Here is a 27,674-nt window from a genome sequence, read left to right on the forward strand (position 1 = left end):
AAAAGCCAAAGCACCCAATCTTTACAGAGGCTGCAGAGCCAGGTTGAAGAAATATGCTGCCTCTTCTGGGCGTGTATGGGCTCCGCACAGGAACGTGCCGAGTTAAAAGTAAAGCATGGAGGGGGGGATTGGACTTCTTTATTTGTTTGTTTGTTTTAATGTCTGCAGGCACCCACTGGCAAAAAAAGCTGGTGCCCATGATGGCAGGCCTGTTCCTTGGCTAGCATAAGTTAGCCTAGCTCTATTGGTGGTACTATTTGCAAGGAAGGCAAGTCTCATTCTGGGTGTTGAACAGGAAGGTCACGTGCAAGAGACAGGAGTTATTTATTTTGCTCTACCCAACACTGGCGTGGCCTCAGGTGGAGTACTGTATCCAGCTGAGCAGCAGCATAAGAATGACAGAGACAAACAGGACATAATCCAGATGAAAGCAATAACAGCACCTCAATTCTTGTCCCGTCCACTATGGGGAGGGGGGGAGGACAAGGAAAAACTGTCTTATGCATCAGCAAAGAAGGTAATTGGTTAGATATAAAGAATTAATGATAAGGGTAGCAAAGTACTGGAGCAGGCTACCTACGCAGGGCAACCTCCTTCACGGAAGACTTCCATGACCGGAACAAACACACACCTGGCAGGGGTGGTCCAGGTAGGACAGACCTGTTGCAGGACAGGGTGTTGAACTAGATGATCTCCCAAAGTCCCTTCCAGCCCTGCATTTCAATGAGCAAAAGTAATATATACCAGCTGAGGAACCGGTCCAGAATTTTTTCTACATATGGGCAAGAGTTAAAACATTTTTCATTTTCTTTATAGTCTAAAAGGGAAATTTCTCCAGCAGTGAATCTCCTACAGCATCCACCACTCTAGAGAGGGACAATAAATATCTGTTGATATGTGGAAGTAAAATAACAGATGGCACTAGTCATCTTTTGCTTAAAGGGCTCTCTGTAATTCATTCATAGGCCAAGGCAACAGATGTTTAGCATTTTGCCAATGGGAAGTGAACCCAAACAGTGAAAAATGCCCACCATGTCTTTTCTAGTTTCCCTCCCTCCCTTCTCAAACAATAAGCCACTTTTAAAAGGAAACATTAGCTGTACCCTCATTACTGATTCCTCAGATAAAAGTATAGAGGGTTGTGCTGGAAGGACAATTGCAATACAAAAGGCACGCTTCTCTCGGGGGAACACAGCCCCCCCGCCAAGTAACTTGACTCCTTCTCCCTCTTTTGCCATTGGCCCAACGCAGAGACAGGCAGCCTCCAAATGAGGGAAAATTACTCATGTCATGGTTAGGAATGAAAACAGTGTCACTTATAGAGCCCACGTGATTTCCTAGAACTGCTTCTTTTCCTGTATCCTTGCACCATGTCTTCATCCGTGCTAAAACTTGATACAAAAACAGATGGCACTCCTTGTGGAAGAAATTAAAATAAGGGTGTCTGTCCCAGCTACAGTACTGACAGCATGGGAACAGACATGCCCAAGCTAGCTTCAAAATAAGTAGCTCAGACCCTCATAACACTGCCTGCTGCAGCCTAGATCTCCTCCTGGATTAAATTTACCTTGCTTCCTAAGAGGGTTTTGCAGGCTATCCTAAGCTCCATGCTGCACAGCTATAGCTGCTAGTGTCCAAGCTAGCTTGGTGTATCTCCATTACATTGCAGCCACACAAGCTAGACAAACCACGAGAAGCAATCATCCCATGTTAGCAAGCAAACACGAAGGAAGTCCAGCAGTGTGTATGGTGGCAGTTTCTGATGGCAAACTGAGGCATGCAAGTGGCTCACCAAATGCGATTTCCCAGAGTGCACCCCTGAGTTGCACAGCTTTCACAACAGCCTTGAGCCCTTCTCTTCCTGAACTCAACATCCAGTCACCTTCCCTTCTCCCCCCTCAGCGACCTGTGGCATCTTCTACCAGTTTGGCAGAATAAGGACCACCCATGCTGCCATCTATTATGGACTGCCAGCCTGGGAAACCCTAAATATTAGGTTCACTTTCTTTCCCAGGGTCTCTCACTGTGCACCAGCCTGTCCAGTTTGGTCTATCCCCAGCTGTGCCCAGTTTCTCAGCACCTGTTCCAAGAGGCCATGCCTGTGACGTGCTACAAGTGGCATGGGTAGCCTGTGGATGGCACATGGCAGATTGGGGAAGGGACAGGCAGCAGTGGCAGTTAGGGAAGGAAGCAGAGAACAGAGCAGATTGGGCAGGGAAAAAGGATCAGAGTAGCACTCAGGGAGCATGCAGAAGTAATTTGTGGCATGCCTGCCAAAAAGATTGGGCCCCGCTGCCTTAGGACCTGTGTGGATGTGTCCTGGCTCCCCACCAGAGCAGGAAGAGCCAAGTAGCTCAGGGCTTGTCCTTTGAACAACAGGATAGACCCTCTGCTCCTCCTCATTCCCCTTTTCTCTGCAATGCCCTGCCTAGGAAAGGGGACTCCTGATATACCCATCAGGCAACACAGAAGAAGCAGAGGTATGATGGATCGAGTGCTGGGCAGGAGGTGGGCAGATACAAGAGTTGGAATCTGATATACACACATGTGGGAGCAGGCCATATTGACAGTCACATGTGTATGCATTGCAAGTATGGGGAGGGTGGGGGCACGCAGTTCAAGTATCCAAGAACAGACCCAAACCAAAACAATCTATTTAAAAAACGACTTGTGATTTTGAGGTCAACTCCCATGATTTTCCGCGGTCTAACTCATGATTTTTGAGCTTTCAGGTTGGGCAATCTTGCTTGCATAACTACTAATAAAAGCCGTAAAAATACCAGTAACCAAAGCCACACAATTACTATAAGCCTATTTCAGGGGCCTCAAACATGTTGTCTATGACATGACAGGATGCACCTGCCACTCTCACCAGGGTGTCTTCCCTAAAGAATACACCCGTGCTTTCTATATTCACATTGGCTTGGCTTGAACGAGAACTAGTACCCTGCAGCAGACCGTCACACTGGCAGATCTGGGGACACGTTGAATGGTATCTGTGTTGTAGGAAGCCGAGTCATTCTTCAAATCCATTCCCAGTCAGCACAATTAGAAGTGCCACCATATCAACAGACTTTAGATGTGGAAAGGACTAGATTCATTTTGCAGTTGAAGAGTCCACCGTTGACATCACAGTCCCCAAGTTTTTCTAGATATGATCTAATAAAAATTCCTTTCCCGAAACTAGTAATTTTCCAATATAGTAAAAATATGGTAACCCTGAGGGTACAATGAAAAGCCCATAAGTTTCCTGCTCAGGATAGGACCTATTTAGAGTGGTTCATATATTACCATAGCTTCTTGAATACAAGATGAATCCTTCAATAATTAGATTCTACATATGAAAAATGTACAAATTTGTTATAATTTTCCAGGTGTAGAATCCAATTGTTTGAAGGTGGTCTCGAATCCCCCCAGCTCCCCACAGCCTCTGCCCCTCCCCTACTCTCTGCCCCTTCCCTCCTCAAACTCCCCCTACTCTTTGCCTCTTCCCCCCATGCTCCCCCTTACTGTCAGATACTGCTCAACCCCAGCCCTAGCCAAAGCCCAGTTGCACCTAACAAGAAGGCAGGGGGAAGGGGGAGAAAACCAGGAGGGTGCTGTGGGTCCAACTCTGGCCCCAATCCAGGCTCAGATCCCCCCCTCCTTTTCGTATAAAGTGAGAGGCTTCTGTCCCCAGGCAGATTGGGGGTGATGGGGCTCACCTTATATTTCAGTAAATAAGGTACGTTCCAGCCTAATATACTTGGACCTAGGAGAAAGTTTAATTCTGAAGTTCCAGGCATGCACAGTCTTTTTGGCAGTTCAGATCCATATCTGGTTTCAAATCCAGATCCAAATTCACCTGAAACCGTTGGGTTTCTTCTTTCAATGTGCCTTTTTAAGGGTTTGGATACAAAAGAAACGTTAGCGCACAGTCTAACAAGCTAGGATTGGGACCGATTATTCGTGTGTCTTCGTCTTTGACTGCAATACAATAAAAAATTGGCAGGTACATGCTTTGCTAATTTGTACCATAACCTGGGCCAAATTCTCACCTCCACTGCCTCACTATAAATTCATACCCGCAGAGGTTCGAGATGGAATAATTATTTAATGATGTAGACCAACTCTGTTGAGGAATTCTGGATTTACACCAACTCAAGTGAAACTGGGACCCACCTGCCAAGGCTTCATTTCAGGAGGAAGTTGAAAGGGGTGGGTGAAGTCTAGCTAAGCAAGAGCCATGAGAATGCAAAACCAAGAAATTGTGGCCAAGCATATTTCCTCATACATGCTGTATGGAGCTCTCTCTCATCCTGTATGTGTTGGAACTGCGGCCTGAAACTGCTTACAGAGGAAACACTTGCACAGTGCGGTACTCAAAGGATATGAAAGTGTACTCCTAGTACCTCTTTTACTCTCTTAAATGATTTTTCTCTCTCAATACTTTTTCTTCCCCATTCCTCATGGAGTGAAACTATTGTAATTTTCTGATGACCCCGCATAGTCAGTTTTAGTTCAGCTTGCGTGCGATTTTTCTGCCAACTTGAAAAAACAAGCATTCATGATTTGGATGTTGCATGGGATTAAGTTTCAAGCCTCTAGGTTTGGATGACTGGAAAAGCCTATGCTCAGAGCTCACTAAAACTTTCTACTTCTGGTGTGTTCTTGGAAGGAATTGGACCGTTAGTAACAATCACGTTTACTACGGTAGTTCTTAAGGGCCGATCCAGGCGGTCACCCCCGTTGTCCTGGGCAACCTACATGCATAGAATAGAAGACAGTTCCTGTTTTAAAAACAGACATACTGGGATACAGGTTTGGGAAGAGGTATGAACACACTAGCAGAGTGACCAAGGTGATGGCAGCAAACCTCACATCAATGTCAGGTTATCTTTTTTGGTGGGTTCAGTTGAAAAGATCAGCTAGTGATACCACAAATGGAAGAGGCAGAGTGTGAAAAGCAGGGAGAAAGGGTAGACATGCAGGGAAGTTGCAGGTGGTTGGGAAAATGGCCAATCAGGCCTGCACCACTGAAAGGTCTCTGCATGACTGACGGTTCCCACTTTGGCTGCTCCAAGCAGGTGAAGTATCTGGCCGGTTCTCCCCTCAAGGTCACATCGTGGGAAGAGACTGCATGGGCCGAGGTTTCCCAACAAGGGGATGTCCGATGCATAGGTTTGAGTCTACAGAGGATACTGCAGGGAAGAGTGGTCTTGGCCAGGCCTTGTCTTATAACCTGCAATCCCAACTTTGGCTGCTTCAGCAGCTGCTCTTGTTGGAGTGTTATGTTCAGCTTTGTTGGTGGCCTAGAATAAGTCATGAACGTGCTCTGTGCCTGAAGGACTACAACAGCAAAAGGGAGCACGGTCATGGTCAGGATGAGTGAAGAAGCCAGCCCAATAGCAGGGTGGATATTGCCGTATACCATCCTGCAATAACTCGTGTTAACCAACACCAAGTTCCACATACCACTTAGATAAGAACTAGCAGCCAGGCCTATTCCATTGGGCTCATATTGATACAAGACTGCAGCCCCACTGAAATATGGGGAAGCACTTAGTGAGTACAGTTTGCACAGATGAGCCCTTTTATCATTCAGTCCACCGGAGGCCCAAAACACTGCAGAGCACTGCAAATCTATTCTGTTGGGGCCAGCCATGTGGAAGGGCTGTACAGTGCAGCTGCCTAAGGTGGGCCACCTTAGCAGACCAAGAGAGGCCTGGCCTGACATCTGGTACCACATAAGCCAGTACCGCATGTTCCATTGTCCGATCATTGGCTACTAAACCGGCACCCCCACCTGAGTGAGGAGGATGTGTGGACAACCAGCAGAACTAAAAACAAGACCCATCAAAGGGCGAATGAGCTCCCTGCAGACTAATGGCCATCCATACCTGGAGAGGAGACGGGCGCCAGCAGGTCACTCTGCCCAAAGAATCACCAAAGCAAAGCAAAGCAACTAACCTAGAAGGATTGTTACAGCATCTAAAGTCCCCAACAGTTGCAGCAGCCTCAAGACCAACTTAATTTGAAGATGGGCTGCTTCTGTGCACCACAATGCTAACCCACCTCCTGATTTTACCATAAGTCTCCTAATAACCAGCATAGTGCTTCCAGAGGCTTCTCAGACAACATTAGGAGAAAATTTATAGACAAAGAAACAGGCAGACAAGTTTCTAATGTAGGTGGTTGCAGAGATAAAGCTTACACCCTAACGGCACAGAAACAAAAAGGTGAAAATAAAAGGCATCCATGGTTTTTTGTTTGTTTGAAGTCTAATTTTAAGCCAAGTCTCATGATTTTCCATGGTCTGACTCGTGGCATTTGGACTGACGGGCATGACAATGCTGAGCAGATGCCACAGTTACCACCCCTTGTGAGAGGCGCAATAGACCATAACTACAGCAGTTCACGGCAGCAGCTACGCACCAGTGGTGCAGATGCCTCAGGCCCCTCTTCATTCCATCCTCCCCAATCCCCATGTGGGGCCCCTACACACAGGGCGTTTGCTCTGGCTGGTCACAGGGGACTCCACCTCCTCCTAGCTCCCAGGCAGAAGTTGTGGGTATTCCAGCTTCAGTTCTGCTTTAACAGAAAATTGCCTTTTTCACTTCTGTTTCACTTTCCTCAATATTCAAAAGCCATTGCAAAGGAGTTGGATTAGGAAAGGAAGGCACTTCAGCAGTAGAATGTGACTCCGTGTTTTCAGAGCTGAACCATCCCTTTAAGAGCAGAGGAAGAACACATGCTTTGAAGAACAAGCTTGGAAATTATAAGCAAGGAAACCATCTCGTGTTTGCTTCTACAGGATCCAGGGAAACAGAAGCATACATTTGTGTCTGTTCTATGCACACAGGCAAAACTGACCAACTAGACCTGGCTGGCATCATAGTTTCATAGTAGCTAGGGTCAGGAGGGACCTGAACAGATCATCTAGCCTGACCCCCTGCCACAGGCAGGAATGAATGCTGGGTTCACAAGACTCCAGACAGGTGATCGTCCAACCTCCTCTTGAATTTGCCCAAGGTAGGGGCGAGGACCACCTCCCTGGGAAGTTGGTTCCAGATTTTGCCCACCTTAACTGTAAAATATTGCCTTCTGATCTCTAGCCTAAACCTATTCTCCATCAGCTTATGACCATTGTTCCTCGTCACCCCAGGTGGTGCTGGGGAGAAAAGAGCTCTGCCTATTTGCTGTTGATCCCCCTTGATGAGTTTGTAGGCAGCCACCAGGTCCCCCCTCAGCCTCCTCTTGCTGAGGCTGAACAGGTTCAGGTCCCTCAGTCTCTCCTCGTAGGGCCTGTCCTGCTGCCCTCTCACCAAGCAGGTGGCCCTCCTCTGAACCCTCTCCAGGCTGGCCACATCCCTTTTGAAGCATGTCACCCAGTACTGGACGCAGTACTCCAACTGCGGCCTGACCAAAGTCACATAGAGGGGGAGGATCACCTCTCTGGACCGGCTTGAGATGCACCTTTGGATGCATGACAAGGTATGGCTGGCCTTGCTGGCTGCGGTCTGGCATTGGCGGCTCATGTTCATCTTGGAGTCAATAATGACTCCAAAATCCCTTTCCGCCTCTGTGCTTTCAAGAGGGGAACTCCCCAGCCTGTATGTATGCTGTGGATTCCTTCTCCCAAGGTGCAGCACCCTGCATTTGTCTACGTTGAACCCCATCCTATTCTCATCTGCCCACTTTTGTAGTCTGTCTAAATCTAGTTGCAGCCTTTCTCTCCCTTCAAGTGTGTCCACCTCGCCCCACATCTTAGTGTCATCAGCAAACTTGGACAGCGTGCTTTCCACCCCCTCGTCTAAGTTGCTGATGAAGATGTTAAACAGCACGGGCCCGAGGACCAAGCCCTGGGGTACCCCACTGCTCACATCTCGCCAGGTTCAGTACAACCCGTCCACCACTACTCTCTGGGTGTGCCCCGTCAGCCAATTTTTTACCCATCCAACTGTGCAGGCATCAATGCCACAGTTGCTTAATTTATTGATGGGGATGGGGTGAGGCAAGGCCCTGAATGTTAGATAACTGCTTGTCCAAAAGAAAACAGCAGCTCCATGCACTGCAAAGTCTAGTCTCCTCAGCTCAGCAGGAAGCTGAGAAGTAAGGAACTAATAAGATAGCTCCCATGTGGTAAAGAGAGGCTGAGAGGAGAACAATAGTAGAGCACGTAGGAGTGAGTGCAGGTTGAAAAGAAAACACTAACTAGAGTGAGAAAGGTCATACTTGTCCCCCTACCAAAAGTACATGGGCTATTGAACTTATGACTGTAGGAAAGACATCCCCTGTCTACGTAGTGACAACAGCTTTGATTACATTTTCTGTGAAAAGTTTAAGGTGGTAAGTTGAAGAGCTCCTTGTGGTTCAGGGAGTTGTGGCCCACTACATGGACTACCCAAGCCCTGAGTCCAGATGGGCAAGCCAAAGTAGTGCTACATGTCAGCTGATCCCTGGAGTATGCTGAAGGCCATCCATAAATGTCTACTTCCTTCTCCAAGCAGTAGCCAGGGAGAAAAATCAGGCAGGACATATCAAAGGCTTGCTGACTCTTGGTTAATATAGTCACTGCTTTTGTACAAGTGCAGCCTATTTATGGTTGAAATATAATCATTCCCCAAAGCCCAGGATACCACATTGCCTTTAGCATAGACTCCCCTGTATTGCTATTGAATTCTGCTTTGAATAATGAGCTTGCTGCAGCTCTGACCATTGAGCAAATCCACATGGAGGTGATGCCTTCCAGCTCCAATCCAAGATTACCGCAGCCCTTTTCAGAACGTGCTTGGCAGCTGGACTGCTCCACCCTGTGAGCGCATTTCTTGTCCCTAAAATAATTTAAGCTCCACTTTCATTTCCTCACTCATATCCCATGTTAGGGAAAAAAGCTTCTCACTGGGGCCTTTCCCTTTGACTCACTGAAGTCATCCAGGAAAGCACAAAACAAGCTAAGACATAAGCCTAATAACTTATAGACTCGCAAAACAAAGAACAAGAGAGAAATCAAAATCAACTTAAGTATTTATCATTCCATTTGCGTGATGGGAAAGATCGAGTTCTTCCCTGTGGCTTGTGTTGAGAAAAAATGGGACAATGGGCCTCTGTGGATACATGGGTGTGTAGACATGATAGTGAAGTAACTGCACAGGAAGGACAGAAAGCAGCATATTTAGAGCCCTCTGATGGTGCTACCCTGCAACCAGAGGGCACTTTTACAGCCTAGCATGAACCCCCCACCCAGTAGGTGCTCTGGTCCTGCACACCCTGGCTGGGTCAAGTCCATGCCACAGAAGTTGTTGCCAGAAGCTCAGAACACAGTGAGTGAACCTCACCCATCATATATGCTACTCATTTACTGTCACCGTACCTGTGGTAGCAGCCTCTTACTGAAAGTCACAATGCAGAGTGACGTCCTACACAACTTAAGAGAGAATAAACCATCCCTGGGTCTCAGGTTGCTTTGGAAGAGCACAACCTCCTCCATTCTTTTAAGGGAACTTTTTCCGCACAATGGGCCCTACCAGTGCTGTATAAAACACCCAAATACCAGGAAAATATTGGTACATAAGAGATCAAAGTTCTAACCTGAGCATGATGAACAAGTGAGGCTAAGGAAACCAATATGCCTTATAGTCAGCAACCTAGAAGGGAGCAACATGCCTAGCAGAACACCCTGCTGCCTTTGATTTCCCCAGCTAGAGTAATAAGGTATCCAACTGCAGCTGGGTTTACAGGGGCGTTCTTCAGCTTGGGCCTGCTAGGGAGTAACCTAGCTTGTAACCTGCTAGGGAGGAAAAATCATATTCCTGTGTTCTCAGTGTGACACTTAACTACACTCCCTTGGTGCCCCTGCAGAAGGCACAGACATGACAAGACACTTCACACCAAGTAGCATAACCTTTCAGCAGAAGGTTTCTTCCAGTTTCCCTTCTGGCAACTACATCCAACTTGTACCTCCAGTTTAGGATACAGGCTTTAAAGTGACCCCTGAGAGTTGATGCAAAAATTTAAAAGACACATGCTAATGGAAGACTCCTACTATAGGAAACACATGCTGGAAATATTCTGAGTATTCTTAACTGGGGAAAAGACCTGAATGAGCATTGTCTGACAGCACGCTGTCCGTGGGAATGTGTTGCATAGTTCATAATAAGGGTGCCTGTATGGTAGGAAGCACATGGCTAGAACATGGTAAGAAAGCCCATGCAACATGTATGTTTGTAATGTGCAACAGAAAGAGCTGACATTTCTCCATCCTTTATTATTAGCATGTTCAGGGTTCTACAGAGTTCAAGAATCAAGTGTTGTACAATGAACAGCTCTTCCCATTTTATATCATTACAAAAGAAAATGGACACAGTAGACCCCAATTTCATATCGTTTCTAACCCTCCTACACAGTAGCTTGATCATGGTCTGATATTCCCTTTTCAGGCTGGAACATATTAAAGAAATGTATATTCTTCCTACTCAACTTTAAAAACAAGATTTGCTATATCACTACAAAAAATATTCAATTAAACAGAGCTGCACCAATTGTAAGTAAGTGGTATATGCCATTATACTGCTGCATTTTCAAATGAAAGTCTTTTTCCAATAGGGATCGTTTTCCTCCCTCCATTGCAGAGGGGAGAAACAGAGTATTCGCTGCTAGAATTTAGAGCCAGGGAGAAAACCTGAGGCCTGTGGAGACACAGGTAGGCCATGTTTAGATATAGTCTGTGTTCTTCAGCCCCATCTAGTGGCTTCAAGTTCACTTCAGTATCAAAAGCTTCACTACCTATAGGTTGCATTCATAAATAGTGCAGACTTCCATTACACCCTCAAAATAAACTTGAAAAGTAGTATTCCCAATATTTGGGAATTTGTCATTGGTCTTTCCCAAAGAAAATTCCCATTGATTTCAACAGGATTTTATTTTCACACAAGAAAGTTTGGACTCTCAAAATGCTTGAAACACGTCCCACATATAGGCTGACCTGCCACTGAATACAAACACTCTGAGCACATCAAACCAACAAGGAGTCTTCTACCACTGGAAACTCTACTGGTGCAGTGACAAGGTAGACAATAGTACTGGGCCACTGAGCCCAGTCCCCCATGTTCTCAGGCAACCATTTACCAAGAAATCCCTAAAATTGCTGCTCTGTACCCTCACACACAGTTGTGAGGCATAAAACCAGAAGTGCCAACAATAACCTAGAACATCATAAAAAACACAAAGGAGAGGAGGGTTCACCAGTGCCCTGCCACTGCAATGAGTTGTAAACATGCAAGTAGTCCAGCAATCATCCCAGTGCAGCTCATCTGTTAACTATCCCAAAATCAGGTTTTCAAGATGCCACTTACCTGCACAAGTAGCAAAGTGCACACCTCTGATCTCAGGACAACAGCTTCCACCAGCCTCTACTTCCTTGCAGTAACTTTGATACTTTCAAGTTGTTTGCAGAGAACATCCCAGAAGAGCTCAGTTTTAGAGTGCTCCAGCAAGTGGCCTGAGGTCAAGTTGCAGGAACACCTGGAAAAAAAGAGAGTCAGTCCCAGCTTCATTCTAATTTGAAATTCCCTGGTTAGGGACAGACATTCAAAAAGCCGGAGCCTGAATCGATTCAGTCTTTGTAGGTTATTCTAACCTGCAAAGCTTGAACTGATTTGGAGGTGGATAGACATTCCCTTTTCATTCCAGAAATACAGGCACATACCTGCAGTGGCTCAGGCTAGAAGCCTTGGGGCACTAGAGCAGCCCTCCCTTCCCTTCCACACTGCTGAGCTGGGGGGGAGAAGGGGGGTGTAGCCAGGCCCCAGAAGGACATTCTGATTAAGGAGGGGTGTAAACCCCAACCCTGCCTGCATTCCCAGGATTTCCCTCCCGCTTGCTGCTCAAGGGGCGGGAGTGTTGCCAGACCCTATATTTGTTGGCAATACTGAGCTTTTCAATTTCCTCTCCTTGCTTCTTCAGACCGTCTGCAAACCAGGTCATTTCTAACACCTTTCTCTGACCCCTCTTGAGAACTGACAGATTGCAGCCAGCAGGTTGCTTGTCAGAAAAAAGTTCACCAGCCCATCAGGCCCTACAAAAGAAAACATCTCTCTCATTACTTTCAAGCTCTTCTTATCTGCAGGGTGCATTTACATTGGCAAGCCACTAGCTGTCTTCTCTTTGTTCCAGTAAAACTGGAGACCCACACAGATACCTCTCAGCAGTAGCAGGGAGGTGCATGGCCAGGTCCCTGTGCTTGGGTCCCTGCTGTGGGAGAGGGGCAAGAGGGGGAATCCCTGCTTAAGCAACCAATGGGGTGGGAGGGGGGGGTAAGGGGAAGCTTGGCAGCTCCTGCAGTTCCTCAGCCAGCCAGAGCAATGATAGTGCTCTGGCTAGGAAGCAGAGGGGTGGGGCCAACTTTGTTCTGTTCTAGCAGCTGCTCTGCAGCAGTGGGCTGGGCTGGGCTGGGCTGTACTGTACTATCTGGGGTGCTGGGGGACTCTGGTTTAACTTAAACCAGGAAGGGGTCTGGGGCAGACATTACGTAAACCAGTTTAACTCATATCAGTTAAGTCTGATACTACATTCAACCAGGTTTATCTTAAAACAGTTTCAGCCATTTTTAAGCTGGTTTATGCGCACAGAACTTATGTTCTGTTACAGATTTAAACCAGTTTCTGATCACTTAAACTGGTTTGTGTGTAATGTCTGTTCCTCCTGGGCCTATGAGACAGATAATAGAGCAAAGCAAGAGATATGAATAATGGAATAACGCAACCAGGGAAGGAAGGAAGGAAAAATTGCCTCTTTCTTATGGAAGCTGAACTACGTTCCTACCATTTGCTGTCCTACAGATCATGCCAGATTGTCACGCTAGTGCTGTGCACTATGGTGCTATGGTTCAGAGAAAATCAGAGGCAAAGGATTTGGATCAGCATCTAGAGGCCACACTGGGATCGTCAGAGACTATAGCTCTGCAGACAGTAAAGGAAACATGAGCAGAGGTGGCAGACTCAGGAGGACATGGCGAAGGCAACAAAGCCCTCTTTACAGAGGGCATGTTTGATTGGATTATCTGTCTTGAGCAGGGCTGATTTTGCTAGCTAAGGGGTTCCTCAAAGATAGTGTTACTGTTGATGTGAAGTGGAAAGAAGGTCACATGAGGATGAAACCATGCACTTACTAACCACCGCCCATAGCACAGGAGGCACCCCCACATCACATCTTCCCACTGTCACTGGACTCCTGCTGTGCACAACTACATTGGGAGTAAAAGCCAGGCATGGAGATCTAGTTAAATCTAAGAGTGATGGTTACACAAGAAGAAGTGGCTACAAAATGGCCATGATTATTCCAGATGTGAAATCAGAAGGCTTTAAACCAGAGCCAGGAGGTTCTGCAACAACCTTTCAGTGGGAACAGTGGGTAGAAAAAAGCCTATTACTTTTCCAAGGTGGAACATAATAAGTTTCTGAATGGGAATATATGGCACATGGTCTGCACTGACAGGGAACTGGACTCAGTGATCCATTACATCCCATGTTCCTATGAGGATATAAGTTTCCTTCAATAAGCTGCATTGGACTTGAACAGCCCTCGTGTATAACACATGCATTCAACTTTGCAGCAGCCAGGGGCCATACCTGTATGGGTCACAGGCCTCCCAGGTCTCATGCTGTGTGGGCCCCTCACAGCATTACTGGCACCTTCCTACCATGGCATGCCACACAAGCATCCCTGGGTCCCTTCCCTGAGCTTTAGATTCCTTGAGCCCCACCATACCATGCTGCTTCAACCCCAAGGGCAGGGGCAAGAAATGCAAGTCAGAGGAAGAACAGGGAGCCTATAGACCCCAGAGCCAGCAGCAGCAAGGGTGGAAGGAGTGAATTTGCACCTGGGCAGGAGCCACTAAGCCACAAGTTGGACAGCCCCATTATACATAGCTATCAGTTCACATATTGGAGCAGGCAGCCCTAGCAATCTGCTTGGAGCAGCTGATCTGACAGCAGTCACAACCACATTATTTCTCTGAGTGGAGGCCAGTCACAAAAAAGGCTGAACATCCTCTGGGATTATGATGTTCTGCCCCTTCTGCAAGCATTCTCCCGGAAGCCCTTTCAAAGTTCCCCGCAAATCAATACTTCAAGAAGCTATTCAGGGAGCAGTATACCAGTTAGTGGTGTGGAGTGCTGGTCTTCCCAGGAAGGAAAGGCAGTCTGGACAGATGGCCAGTAACACCTCTGCTATAGCAGTAATTCTGACAGCAAGGCTTCAGGACTGCAGAAGGGACCCAACCTAGGACTGAGTTCCTAGCATCTGATCTTGCAAACCTTTATTCATGAGACTGAAACCCTGTGTCTACATATTGCTAACTGTTGCACTATAACTATAAAGACGTACTCAAATCCATCAGTGTAGAGGGAATGTTATACCCATGCAGCTTGCCCTAACTCACTGCTAATATACTTGCATCTGTTGTAAGAGTTCTCCATAAGGACTGGATAGGAGAATGGCAGCAGATGGGCCTTCAAGAAGATGTAGCATCATCGCTGCACTTGATAGTATTGATGAAGTTTGCTGTTGTGCACTGCAGCAGACTTCCTCCATGCAGCCCTTCATACTAGTGACAATTCTGGCACATGAGCAAGGTACTTGATTTGTCACATTTAAGAGCAGGCATGTGTGTTTAAGGCAGGGGTGGGCAAGATGAAGCCCACCAAGCCATTCTATCCGGCCTGCGGGACCCCTAAAAAAATTAGAAAATTAATATTAATCTGCCCTGGGCTACCTGTCATGTGGCCCTCGATGGCTTGCCAAAATTCAGTAAGTGGCCCTCCACCCAAAATAATTGCCTACCCCTGGTTTAAGGTTTCCCCTAACTCAAGAGACATAGTTAATATCCCAGCGTGGAAACAATTTTTCTGAAAAAATGGCTTTGCAGCCACTGGGTACTTCCTGGCTATTTCTGTCTGAAAAAAAGCATGGCCATTTCCAAGTGCCTGTAGATACTTATGAAGAGTTTCTTTCTTCTCAAGCACCACCATTGCAGTGAGGGCCAGGGACTCCCACCAGGAGAGCTGCTACATCACCAGTCCAAAGGCAGCACTTAGCACTTTCTAGCTGAGCAGCTCTGTAACCGAGCCCTGGGGGAGACAACACAGCAGCGACCCACCCACAAGCCTTTTTTTTTTTTTTTCTTCCTTTCCTTTCCAAGCCTTTAGAAAGAACTCAGCGTCCTCTGGCCAACCATCAGGAAATGCTCACCTTCACCTCAGACAGTTCAGACACTCCCCAGCACTGTAAGCAAGTCCTACCCTCAGACAGCTCTCCTCTCCTAGGAAATACACAGCTGCTTCTTAGCAAACTGAGCTTCTTCTCATTTGAATTCTTCCTCCAGTCCTGCTATGCCTTGCAGGTGTGATCAAGTGGGGCTGCTCAGGACTGCGGCAACCCCTTAACTCTTTTTGCCCGGTGCAGGGTTAGTAGCACACCAACCCCATCACAGCACTTCCTTAAGGCTGGGCTGTCTTTTCTGTGTAAAGATGACTCTTTTCCCTGGGTTCTGCTCTATGCCCCTAGGCTTCTTGTAGAGAGTCTGTAAAGACTGCAAATCTCTCTCAGGCTGGGGCCCAACACCAGATTTTGTGGCCTATAAAGTGGGTGCAACTAACTGAGAAGAGTCCACAGTTTCTGCTGGATCTTGCCTTCCCCCAAGCGAAGGCATTGGAATTGCCATCACCTGTCCTTTCCCAGAGCAATCACCTCCACCTGAGCAGCTGTCCCAGCAGACCAGAGGCGGTTGTTAAAGAAATCTCTCTTAAAACATTTCTGTGATGGCAAATTGGGTTTTTGAAGAAATAAAAGTTTGTCTTGGAAAGTGGAAATTTTCCTCCAAGTCCCCCCCCCCCCCCCAAAAAAAAACCCCACCCCAGATAAATCCAAAACGGGGTGGAGGGAGATTTTTGTCCCTTGGCTTTTGGCAACTTGCAGCTTAACATTTTTCAGGTTTGGGGATTTTCAGTGTTTCAACAGCTAAATAATATTTTCCATAGGGGAAAAAAAATACCACCAAGCCAAGTATGCAATCTGTAGTTCCCCAATTCTGGAGGAGAACATCATTGCTCACGAGCTTTTCCCCTGCAAAAATAAAAGTAAAACCAGCGTCTGTAAATTTAAACTGTAGACTTTGCCAACACTGGAAATTCCTGAGGGTCCAGAATGACATCATTCTGCCTCACACCGAACAAGGTTCAATCCCTGGTTGGACCAGATGATCTCTTGAGGTCCCTTCCCACCTTAGTTCTCTATGACAAACTCTATTTTAATGTTTCATAGTTTCAATGTTGCAGAGGACTAGGACAAAGGAGCCGTGATGATGTAAACCACAGCCGGAGAAAGACTCCCACCCTCATTTGCGAGGGAATTTGTGTTGAACAAAAACCTGAGCAAGGATAAATGAGACAACAAGCCATTCTACAATGTCATTGGCCTGCCTGGGCGTTGATGTGCTGGCACTAAAACGCAAGTTCAAGAATTCAGGGTCTTTCCCAACAGCTGTTATCAATCCAGCCAAGTTATTTTAATTGCACACAAACTGACATCTATTTTGCAACAAGCCATCTGGGCAGTAATAGGCGGAGGGCATGGATACACGGCTGAAGAATGGCAAACGCCTCTGAAGAACTTCACATCCTCCTGTCCTCAGCAACATTGTAAACCTCAGCCATAGATGAATGGGTGTGAGGCAGACTACTCCATCTAGAGGGCAACACATCCAGAGAACAGCAGCAAGGCCTAAGATTATGTTGTATTCCTTGACTGATTCTAGATTCCTTTTATTAATATTTGTAGAGTAGATGCTCCTCGCACACACTGGAAGACCTATCCCAGCCCAGCAGAGGTCACAGTCAGCATTGAAAAGCCTGTCAAACTAGTTATTATACCCCAAACTTTGTCTTTTGGGGAATGCTACATTTGAGGGGAAAGGACATTTCAAAACATCAAAGCCATTCCTGCATTTGGATCAAATCCAGTGGAGAATTTTAACTGAAAAGGGGGAAAAAGTAGTAAAAAACTTAACCTTTTTTGACATGTTCAAAATGAAATATTTTGATTTTTCATTCCAAACTGGAAGTTTCATTTAAACTTTCAGTTTTGTTTTCCTTCTTTAAACAAAGAAGAAAAAAAGGATTAAATAGCTCAACAATTAAAGAAACATTTTGTCTCTGGTTAAACAAAATGACTGAGTTGCTCTGAAATACAACATAGTTTATCTGGGAAGTTTTCCCCCCTCCTTTTTATTTAAAAAAAATGGTTTGAGGTTGACTCAGAATAATTCTTTTCCTCTTTTTTTAGTTCAGGCAGAAGAGATTAAACCCCACAAAAATTCAGTGGCTTGTCCACAGTCACAGAGCTCTGTGACAGTCAGGAGTGAACCCAGCCCACTGAGCCCAGGTCACACAACCTCCTTTCTTTCTGTGTAACTGTTCCTCCACCTAGGGCATAGCTATTGGGCCTCCCAGCCAAATTTGGGGATACCATCAAGCCCTGTGATTTGTTCCTTCCCCATGGGCAGTCCCAGCCATTAGGCAGAGTAGACAAAGAGGATGGGTCCGCCACCTCCTTCCTTCAAAGCATACTCTTAGCATCGATCTCACAGTGTGGCTTTTCCCTTTCTATGGCATCAGGAAGTTTGTGCACTTCCCAGAGAGAACAGGACTGCAACAGAGCTAAGGTGGGACTGAGCTGTCGAGGTCAGTGGTGCTCAACCTGCAGCCCACGGACTGGATCCAGCCCCACAGAAATCACGATCTGGCCTGCGCCATGGGGGATCAGCAGCAAGTTGCTCAGGTCAATGCATCCCCTTTCCTGTCGTGTGCAGTGCTAATGATCTTCTCCTCTGCCCTCCCTTCCTTGGCTCTTCCTCTCTCTTAACATTTGCAGCTATCTCCTTCCCCCCTCTCTCCCTTCCCAGAATGGAGTAGTGGCCCACAGTGCAGCTGGGTTACAAGCACCTGGCCTGCTGTTTTAAAAGGCTGAGCTCCACTGATCTAGGTCTGTTTGAGATCCCTTTTGAGCAGAAGATTGGCCCTAGGTGCTAGGGCATCTCTCCAGACCCAAATGGAAGTTCCCTGTGAGGAATCCAAGTATCTCAGCGGTGTTCTGGCCTCTGTACAGGGCGGATAGGATCACACTTAGTGGTTTGAAGGCCTTCTAGCCATGAAAGTGCAGCCTAGAGAGTGAAAAGGCTCTGAGGCTCATGAGGCTGCAAACCTAGCTGACAGTTTTCCAAATGAATTAACAGAACTAGTGCTTAGCCTTGCCCAGCAGTAGTAACTTGGATTTGTTTTATAGGGAAATTAATAGGGCTGTGCGAAGCTTCAGTCCCTGATTTGATTTGGCAGAGATTTGGCCATTCTGGTGGCCAAATTCCCGAATCCAAATCAAATCAGAGGACCCTTTAATCTCTCCAAATCAAATTGGACCCCTCCGAATCGATTCAGAAAGATTCAGAGATTCGGACATAGACACAGCTTTAAATGTTTTTTCTACATACCTCTAGGTAGCAGGCAGCTCATGAGTGCTGCAATACTGGGGTGCATGGAGTGTCCCACAGAAACGCAGGGGGCTCCCCAGCACGCTCAGCAGCAGGCCCAGAAGTGGACCAGAAGCACTTCCGGTCCACTTCTGGGTCCACCAGGGAGTGCGCAGGGGGGCCCCCCAGCACCCCTCCCCCCCGACTGGAACCTCCTGGGTTGGGGGGGCAACCGGGGCCAATCACCGAGCCAGGGGGTTACAGGGGGGCAGCTCCCGGCGCACTCCCTGGTGGACCCGGACGTGTACCTGAAGTACTTAGGGTCCACTTCCCGGTTCCCCACCAAGCACGTGGAGGGCCCCCCGCACTTCTATGGGATGCGCCATCTGCCCCAGCATCGCAGGATTCACAAGCCGTGCTGGTACCTTGAGGTATGTAGAAAAAACTTTTAAAGGTGTGTCTGTGTCCTAATCGCTGATTCTCTGAATCAGCATCGAATCTTCAGATTTGGATTCGGCTGAATCAAATCAGGGACAGTGATCCGAATCAATGAATCAAATCGCTGTTCCTGATTTGGGCTGAATCTGAATCAAATAGGGCCCACTTCTCACACTCCTAGAAATTAACTACTCCATCATTAATTGCCAGTTACATGACTGGGGGACAGGAGCTTGCAACAGAGATTTCTGGAAGTACAAGACTGTGGGCACATCTACACATACACATTTACTGTGCAGTAACCAAAATTACTGCGCAGTTTGGGCATGTGTCTATAGCCTTACTTGACCATGTCTACCCCAATTTGAGCATAAATTTGATACCTGCATCATGCAGGTATCAAATTTACACCCAATTAGTTACTGTGCAGTAATGCACAGGTAGATGCCTTACTGTGCAGTAACACTGTGTGTGGACTGACTGGAGACTAACTTTAGTTCCAAGTCAGTCCACACACAGCATTAATGCGCTTTAATGCCTGCACGTGTAGACACTGGCCTATTCCCACTTACTGCGCAGTAATTTACTGCGCAGTAAATTTAAGCCAGCATAAAAGCATGTGTAGACATGCCTATATGTTTCTGCCCACCACCTGTTTGCTGCTAGCCAGGACTAGAGCAGGAAGAACACTTCACTGAAAACAATTTATCTTGTCTTACACGTAGACCAGGGGTGTCAAACATAGGGAGCCCTGGCATCCGGCCCCTGGTGCTGCCCCTGGGTTTGACCACACCCACATGGGGCACAGCACACACTTGTGACAGATCCTGGAGCTGCTGAGACAGCTACTGTATACAGCAGAGTCTGGCCTGGTCACTCACTATGTGAAGTTCAGGGCCAGATGAGTTTGACACCTCTGACTTAGACAGTAAGCTCTTGCCTTCTTGTTCTTTCTCTGTCCAGCACTCAATGCCCTAGTCAATGACTGTTATAATCATCGCAACACGAAACAAACAATAAGTAATAATAATGTTCACCTTTGTACTGTTTGCAAAGGGTTTTGATTGCTTCCAGCTTGCCCCCATAACAGTGCACCAGGGGCAGGAGTCCATATTTGTATGGCTGTTCACGACCCTTTCTGCCAACAAAACGAGCCTACCTGAATAGTGGCAGAAAGCAAGCAAGAGGGATTGCCAGGCTGCAGGCAGACAAACAAGGGTTAGTGCTACTGATACTTTCTACTGCTGCAGTGCCCAAGCCCCCTAGGACAGGGATTAGGGCCCCACCACAATAGATCCAAGCAACACAACAGGCCCTGCCTACAGAGCTCACAATCGGGAGCCAGGACAGCAGCTAACCACCAAACAAACTGACAACCAGCAGGAGGGAAAGGATAAGGCAACCACAGGAGAAAGGGATATTTGCATTGGTAAGCACAGATAGGCACCAGCCTCTGTTACAGAGATTTTTCTTTTTTTGGCAGCTTTGTCCAATCCCTACTCAGCACTGCAGTTACATCTGAGAGCTCAGCTTCAAGGGCCTGGGCTGCTGAAAGCTGACACTGTGAAACAGAAGATGGTCTGGAAACCTCGGTCTACCGTGGTGACTTTTAGGCTATTACATCATCTGCTATTTCCATTTTTGCCTCCTTATTGTTGCATCTAATTCTGAAATCTGTTTAGCACCATAAAGCTGGAGTGTAATAACTGCATCCTCTCCTGCCAGGCCCTCTGCCTCTCGCTTCCAGCCCCACTAGATGGCACCAACTGTGCATCTTTTCTGCTGCTTTTTCTTAGTCCCAGCCTACCACTGGAGGCAGCTTTTAAGCCTGCAGGTCTTTTGAGCTATTATGATCCTTCCCTCACTCCCCAAACAAGTGTCTTTATCACCATTTCTAAGCATAACAGTCTTTCCTGTTCTTTTTTACTTCAAGAACCTACATTAAAATGATTACCTGGCACCAGAGCTCACCTCACTTTCCTGTCCTTCCTCATTTGGGCATAATCATCAGATGTTTCAAAGAGTGGCTGACATGACTAACCCCTGTAAAAGTACCTTAAAATGAAGGATTTGGCATCCTCAACATGCTTAAGCGTTATCAAGGCAATAGCAAGTCATCCAGTATGGCTGTCAACTGTCTGGTCTGCCCTTTAGAAGACCTCCTTTGCAGGAGATGGTTGGCAGGGCTGGGAATCCCAGTTTTTGGCTGCAACCTGGCCTGCAAAGAAACAGCTGAGGGCCACAGGCTGAAAATGTTTCCATACGCAGGGTAATCTGGCCAGTACCAGGACTGGCCAATGTCCAGATGTTTAAATTACCAAGCTTCCTGAACCTCATTTTTTAAAACATACATAGAAACCTTTGATCTAAAGCAGTGGTTCTCAGCCTTTTTAGGCTCAAGGCACCTTTTGGAAAATGCCAGCTCTAAGTTTTCACTCATATTTGACTACAGAAAAATAACACAGCAATTCTTCTGTTGCAAAGAACCCAGAAAGGCCACAATAGGGCAGATTTGTTTTAACACTGTGGATTCCCATTTGAAAGCTTTGGGTTTATCTTGTGAATCGCATGTAGGTGTTTGCACACCTAACAGTGCTCATACTGTATGGCACTCTGTGACACTCTTAAAAGAAGCTCATGGCATCCCAGGGTGCTACAGCACCCTTGTTGAAAATTGTTGATTTAAAGCATTATGTTTGGCAAGTGAATTTTTCTCTGTGGTTCCATTTGCTTTGGTTATTTATTGCCCTCCATGAATGTCCTCTGGCTGATTAAAAATCAAAGGTGCCTTCCCCCCACACTTCCTTTGGAGTCTCCTTCCAGTAGCTTTCACCACTAAATCCTTCTTCCCATAATATCATATTGCCTTGGCAAAGCTACCTCATACAGCCATAATGCAGATATAGCATCTCACTACGCATTAACTGAGAGATGCAGGATAATACTTGCAGCATTATTCAAAGGTGTTAATTTTTATGGAATCGCTCCTCTCTTGGGAAGCAGAGAAGAACCTTTTAAGATGGCCATTATAAATCAGGTCATTATTCATGGGGTCAGATGTCTTCTTTAAGTACAATGTTCAGTATTATGCTTCCTATATGCTCTGTATCACTGTCCCAAGATGCCTTTGCTAATTCAGCACAGCTGAGCACCCACACGTCTCAGTTCAGGCTCTCAGTAGACTCCCAGCTGAGATATTCTGTGGAAAGCAATGCCGTACCTAGACTCCCAGTGGCTCCAGGCGAACTTTTAGTATTGGGCCCCCCTTCGCCAGAGATGATGATAATAATAATTGGATTTGTTGTAAAAGTCTTCATCACATCTGTGGTAGCGATGTCTTTAAATAGTTCATTCTCAGTTGATAATAACACTGCCAGTCCTGTATACGTGCAATATTAAAACTTTTTTTTTTTGCAATTGTAATTTTTTTTTCTATTTTTTCATTTTCATTTTCAGGCCCCACCCGACCCATTTGTAACATTGATGGCTACCATGCATTAGGCCACCAAGTTTACCCAAGCCTGTGTCCGGGTCTGCTGTAAAGGTTAAAACAGTTACTGGTCCAAAGCACCAAATTCAGAGCTCACTTTTAAAGAGCCCTAGGGTCCCCTCACTCTGCCTGTGCAAAGGCCCTCCCTGCTCCAGGCAGAGAAAGCAGGCAGCTGATAACAGCCACTTAAAAAAAGGGGCACCTGTCAACTGAATGAGTCCTTCCAAGCTAATCCCACCAGCCTTTCTCAGGGCCCTCTAATGCTTCCCTCAGTAGTCCCGAATAGAAGTCCTATTCCAGTCATGCTGGGTTTGTGTTTTTATTATTTTGCTCCTTGTTGAATTAGGGTCCTCTCCATGGAAGCTAAGGGCATGTGATTTGCCTAAATGACATACAGGGGTTTGAGAAATCAGTATCCTTGGAGGAGCAGAGCAGATGCACAGCTCTACTGACTCTGTGACCATGGTCTACCTCTGCTTCTTGGTTGGGAGCCAGTTCCTCAGCATAGTTCACTGATCATGTCCCTTGCCTGACCTGCCCCAGAGCCCCTGCCATCTGCCACAGAAAGGTGCTGGGAGACCCTGTGAGGGGTGCTTAGTCCTCTCTTTTGTGACCCCTGCCAGAGTCTTTCACAACAAGGGGCCAGGGCAAGAGGCAGAGGGCCTTGTTCTTAGCTCCCGGAGTGACTTCAGCAAACATATCTCTGCTTTACTGGAGCAATGCTCCCCCTCCCACAAAACTCCCAGGCCTGTGCTCTAGTTCAAAAACCAGCCATCCATGAGATCGCTTCAGAGATGTTCTTAGAGCCTCCAGACAAACAGCATCCCCGAGCTGTACTGGCAACATGGAGGAGAAATTATCTTGCATTGAACATGGATCCCACTTGGCACAAATCACCAGAGGAAATGGGCAGAAAAGGTCTCCCAGAAAGGCCAAAGGATTAACCCTTTCCAGAACCCTACCAGCCAGCACATCATCTCCTTTGGAAGGTCTGCTCCTGGGCTCCTGATATAAAAGCAGTCAGAGCAGGACCTCTATGCCTATCCCTTGGAGGGCTTGAGCATCCTCCATTCTCACTGACTGATGGAAATTGTGGACAGATTCTGCCCTCCAGGATGTCAGCATTGTACAGGAGAGCACAGACAACCCAGCATCCGTCTCCCTGGTATAGATCCTATAGCAGGCCTTAGTGCAGGAGGAATATTATGGGGACACTGGAAGAGAGCCCTCCCTGGGGGCACCTCAGGAGTGGGGAGCACTCAGAGATTTGGAGCTGCTGTAGACTGCAGAGGAGCGCACATGCAGCCTTCGGGATGAAGGTATAAATTAGGGCAGCTCATAGATGCTCTAATTTAGCTGTATATTGGAACAAATCCTAACTGCTTGAGAATCTATGCTGAAGGCTGTGCTGCTTCCCCCAAGCCCAGAAACAAGATATTCAAAAAGGAGACTTAAGGCCATCTTTGTCCCTATCATCCACAAACTGTCGCAAACTGCCACAAGATCCTCCCTGAGGACCTGAACCATGTCACAGGATCATGGCTACAAAGCTGAGCATCAGGATCCATGGGCAAAATAGGTCAGAGATTCACTACTGAGCTCTAGCGTAAAAACCTCAGGTAATAAGTCTAATAGTGTGTGGGGGGGGTCAGTTATTTAAGATTTTATTGGACTTCTTTATGGATGCATTGCAGGTGCAAGGAAGAGAGATTTACAATGAAGAAATATTATTTAAAACAAATCTCTCATGTACACATATACAGCACAGAACATAATGCATACACATACACAGAAAGAACAGACTGACACAACTGTACATGTCGGTGCTCACTGGCAGCTGTGAAATGCTTATTGCTTTCATCCATTTTAAGTTAAAGAGTCAGTTACAGGACTTTATATGTTCTTGACGGTTTCCAATTTTTATTTTTTTTGGTAAGCCTAAAGCCCTTTGTTGAGTGTGAATGTCAAATGGAAGAGCTGTATCCCATGATCAGTCCTTTGAAAAAGACCTTTCTAGTACTGTGGAAGTATTTTTAGGCACTGTGATCCAGTTGCTTGGGGGGGCGGGGGGGGGCGGAGTGGGGGGGTGTGTGTTTTCATCTATTTGTTCTGTAATGCTTGTTGATCAAAACACCAGTCAACATAATACTGCCTTCCAGAGCCTGTGCACATAACCTATTCCCCCTCCCCTGGAAATAAATGCACAGATAGGTAGCGCAGAAGGATGAATACTATGATCTACTTAATATGACCGGCAAAGTGCAGAGTTCAGCCTTGCAAATTTTGACAAGTGCCTGCACTCCTTCACATGTGAGGCTGGATGACAGCCACCAGACCCATTTGTAACATTGATGGCTACCATGCATTAGGGTTAATTTACCACAGGGTAAAAGCAGTAGCTGACATGCTGTAAATCCCTGCCCTTGTTTCTGTGTGCCTACCTTTACTGTATGAGCAGGCCTAGCTAGGTACCTTTCCTCATGGGGTATTACTGTTCCCTGTAGACAAGGACCGCAGCATCTGGCCTTTCAAAGCCAATCTGTTGCCACTATGGAACTCCAAAGATCACAGCTGGTTTAGAATTTCAAAGTATGACACCCGTAATGTTGTTCTGATGCAGGAAGCTTTTAGCCCAGACACCCGCGAGAGTAGCTTGGTCACAAGTTATTCAACTCCTCAGAAAAAAACAACCTTGCCTCTCTTGCACCAACCCTGGCAAACCATAAGCATGACAGAAACCATAGAAAACGGGAGAGTGAAACCACGCTTGAGGAAGCTGATGCTAATGAGGAATGACTGCCTAGAAGAGCTGCAGAGTGTCTGATGTAGCAGTTCTTTTCTGCGCTGCTAATTTGTTTACCCTGGGAGAGATGAGCAGAATGGTAATGACCTAGATTAATACAATAGCAAACAAGGCCTTGAACCATGGCCAGCTCTAGCCCTTACATGGGTTTAAAAAAAGGGCTAGTGTTTTCCCGACTGATGCTTCCTGGCTATTATTCCATCTGAAAACACTCCACACCCAGGCCAAAGAGTTGGAGGAAACAGATGGTTCTGCAGTCCACTTCACAGGACATCACCGTAGCAAAAACAATGCCCCTGTAGATTTCTACAAAAGAGGGAAATCTGAGGTAAACCGAACGATGTGGATGGAAGGCAAAGCTCGGCTCTGGTGCTAGTTATAAAATTAATGTAATAATATTATATATTTTATACATAAATCAGTGCAGTGGGGCCGGCGACGATGGATGGAGGCAGGTTATAAGCAATCAGCACAGCTTTCAGTGAAGCACCTGAATGGACCATCAAACCCCTGCTTCCACTCTAGGGCACACACAGTCTGAACGGCAGTGGGAGTGCCAGGTCTCTGCTGCACAGGGGGGCTGACTGCAGTCATGGACAGACAGGGCTCTTCCACTTCTTAGTGCCACAGAGCAGAGCCACGTAATGCCTTGCCCCCACCCCCACAGGACCATGGGGGAGCCCTGAGGGAATAGCAGGGGCCTGGCTACCAGACCTTCATACAGCATAAATTCAACCACACATACACAAGTGGTGCCCCAAGTTCCTCTCCACCTCTAGGAATAGCAGCTGTGGCCCAGGAACCTAAGTGCAGTTTCATCCCCAATAACCTATGTACATTTCTATTTTTCCATTTGGCTTCACTGGAGAACCAAGGTCTAGACCTATGGGAGTTTTCATGCAAAATCATGGCAGTTCTGGACCTCTTTCATGGTTGCTTCCAGCAGATGGATGCTTGTTCCATTCATAGCAGCTTGCATGTCATTGTGATCACGGGGGTCCCTGAGCCCTCTTGACACAGGCACATTTCATATTCAACCTGAATGAAAGAAAAAAAAATATGTAAAAAAAAAAAAGAATGTGCGCGCAAATCTCTCAGCACAGGGCAGGGAGTTAGACAGCAAATCACACAGCATGGCTGGGAACTGAGGGATGAAATACACCAACATTTCTGTCTTTTCAAAAAAATAGGAGATACTCCACTCTGTGACTGTGTTGTGCCAGATGACTGGACTCCTTAGCACTAGTGGCTAGCTCCTGTCCTAGCAGATCTTTTTACTGCTGGCAACCCTTGGAACAGTGCTTCTCAAGCTTTTTGGGGGGTGCATGCCCTTTATAAATCTATTATACTGCTGTGTACCCTTGGGAGTCCAGGTTTTACATATTTAAAAAAAATAATACTTTGTCTCTGTCGCCTCTCCAGCAATCTGAGAGGTATTGTACAGCTGTTCGTCATTTGCAGTTTTTCTTCCTTTTCCTCTATTTGTATTTCCCATTTCCCATTCCTTCCCCTCATGTCCCCTCTTGAGATATGCCACATACCCCAGTGGTACACATACCCCAGGTTGAGAATACCGATTAAAGGAACCAACAGGAACATATTCAAGAAAACCTAAGGGTCATGCCAAAAGGGTGCTGAGGCACGTAACTCCTGTTTTGCTGCCCAACCCACTATTGAAATAACTTATGGACTCAAGAGCCTATGGGCGCACCTCCAATGCAAATGAAGTTGTGACCAGAGCATGGTAATGTGTACCCACACAAGCTTTAAGTTCATTTACTTGGATCACACTTGCAGTGGAAATTGCCATGACATGGGTTTTAGCACGGGCTAGTGATGCCAGGAAATAGCCAGGGTTCCTGGCAGGCTTGCACACTGGTTGCTAGCCCACACCAGAGCCAGGATCATCATATCTTCAATATTAATATTACCCAAGATAGCAGGATGAACACTACCATGGTTATATCTGCCTCTGCTGCAGTTACACTTCCACTGCAGTACAGACAGCCTAGAATGTGCATGGGACTATACCTCCTACGTGTCTTTTGAAAATAGGACCTAACTCAAGTGCTTTTGAAAATGTTACCCAACATCTCTGTTTCAAGGGAAATTTGGTGTAATGTGTACTTGTATTTAAAGGAGGTTAGAAAGGTTGGGGGCTGGATGCAGTGGGAGTTAGTCAGTTCATTATACTGAAATCAGTTTCTAATAACTTGGGGAAATGTCATTGCTTATTAATTGCTCCTGAAATTGTTTCATCTCCTTTCTAGCAGCCTAACCTACTGCATGCCCGTGCCTGGAGGCCCCAGGTCAGAGCTTGGTGTAACTCACCCAATATCTGAAACTATAAATAAATGGTGACACTTAGGAGAGGCAGTGGGTTTGGAAGGGGACACTGCCTTTTCACTTGAGAAGCTCTATATATTTCATTTAGCCAAGAGAAG

General features: G+C 46.5%; 1 protein-coding gene and 1 long non-coding RNA gene across 4 annotated transcripts in view; both read right to left on the minus strand.

The window, feature by feature from the left end:
• Positions 1–15,676, minus strand: part of LOC132248437 (uncharacterized) — a 31,473-nt gene extending 15,797 nt beyond the window's left edge. Inside the window, exons 1-2 of the long non-coding RNA XR_009459632.1 lie at positions 15,229–15,676; positions 11,334–11,502 (exon numbers count right to left, since the gene is read on the minus strand). This is a non-coding gene — a long non-coding RNA (uncharacterized LOC132248437). The remainder of the gene's footprint in view (positions 1–11,333; positions 11,503–15,228) is intronic.
• An 8,388-nt stretch (positions 15,677–24,064) lies between these two features.
• The window catches only part of LOC102561858 (uncharacterized), a 101,173-nt gene continuing 97,563 nt past the window's right edge, over positions 24,065–27,674 (minus strand). For all 3 annotated transcript variants that reach the window (XM_006267953.4, XM_059723255.1, XM_019481558.2), the window contains one exon: positions 24,065–26,268. The gene's annotated coding sequence lies outside the window, so the exon portion shown is untranslated. The remainder of the gene's footprint in view (positions 26,269–27,674) is intronic.

The sequence above is a fragment of the Alligator mississippiensis genome, chromosome 2, assembly GCF_030867095.1.
Source record: "Alligator mississippiensis isolate rAllMis1 chromosome 2, rAllMis1, whole genome shotgun sequence".
In the NCBI taxonomy this organism is placed as follows: Eukaryota; Metazoa; Chordata; order Crocodylia; family Alligatoridae; genus Alligator; species Alligator mississippiensis.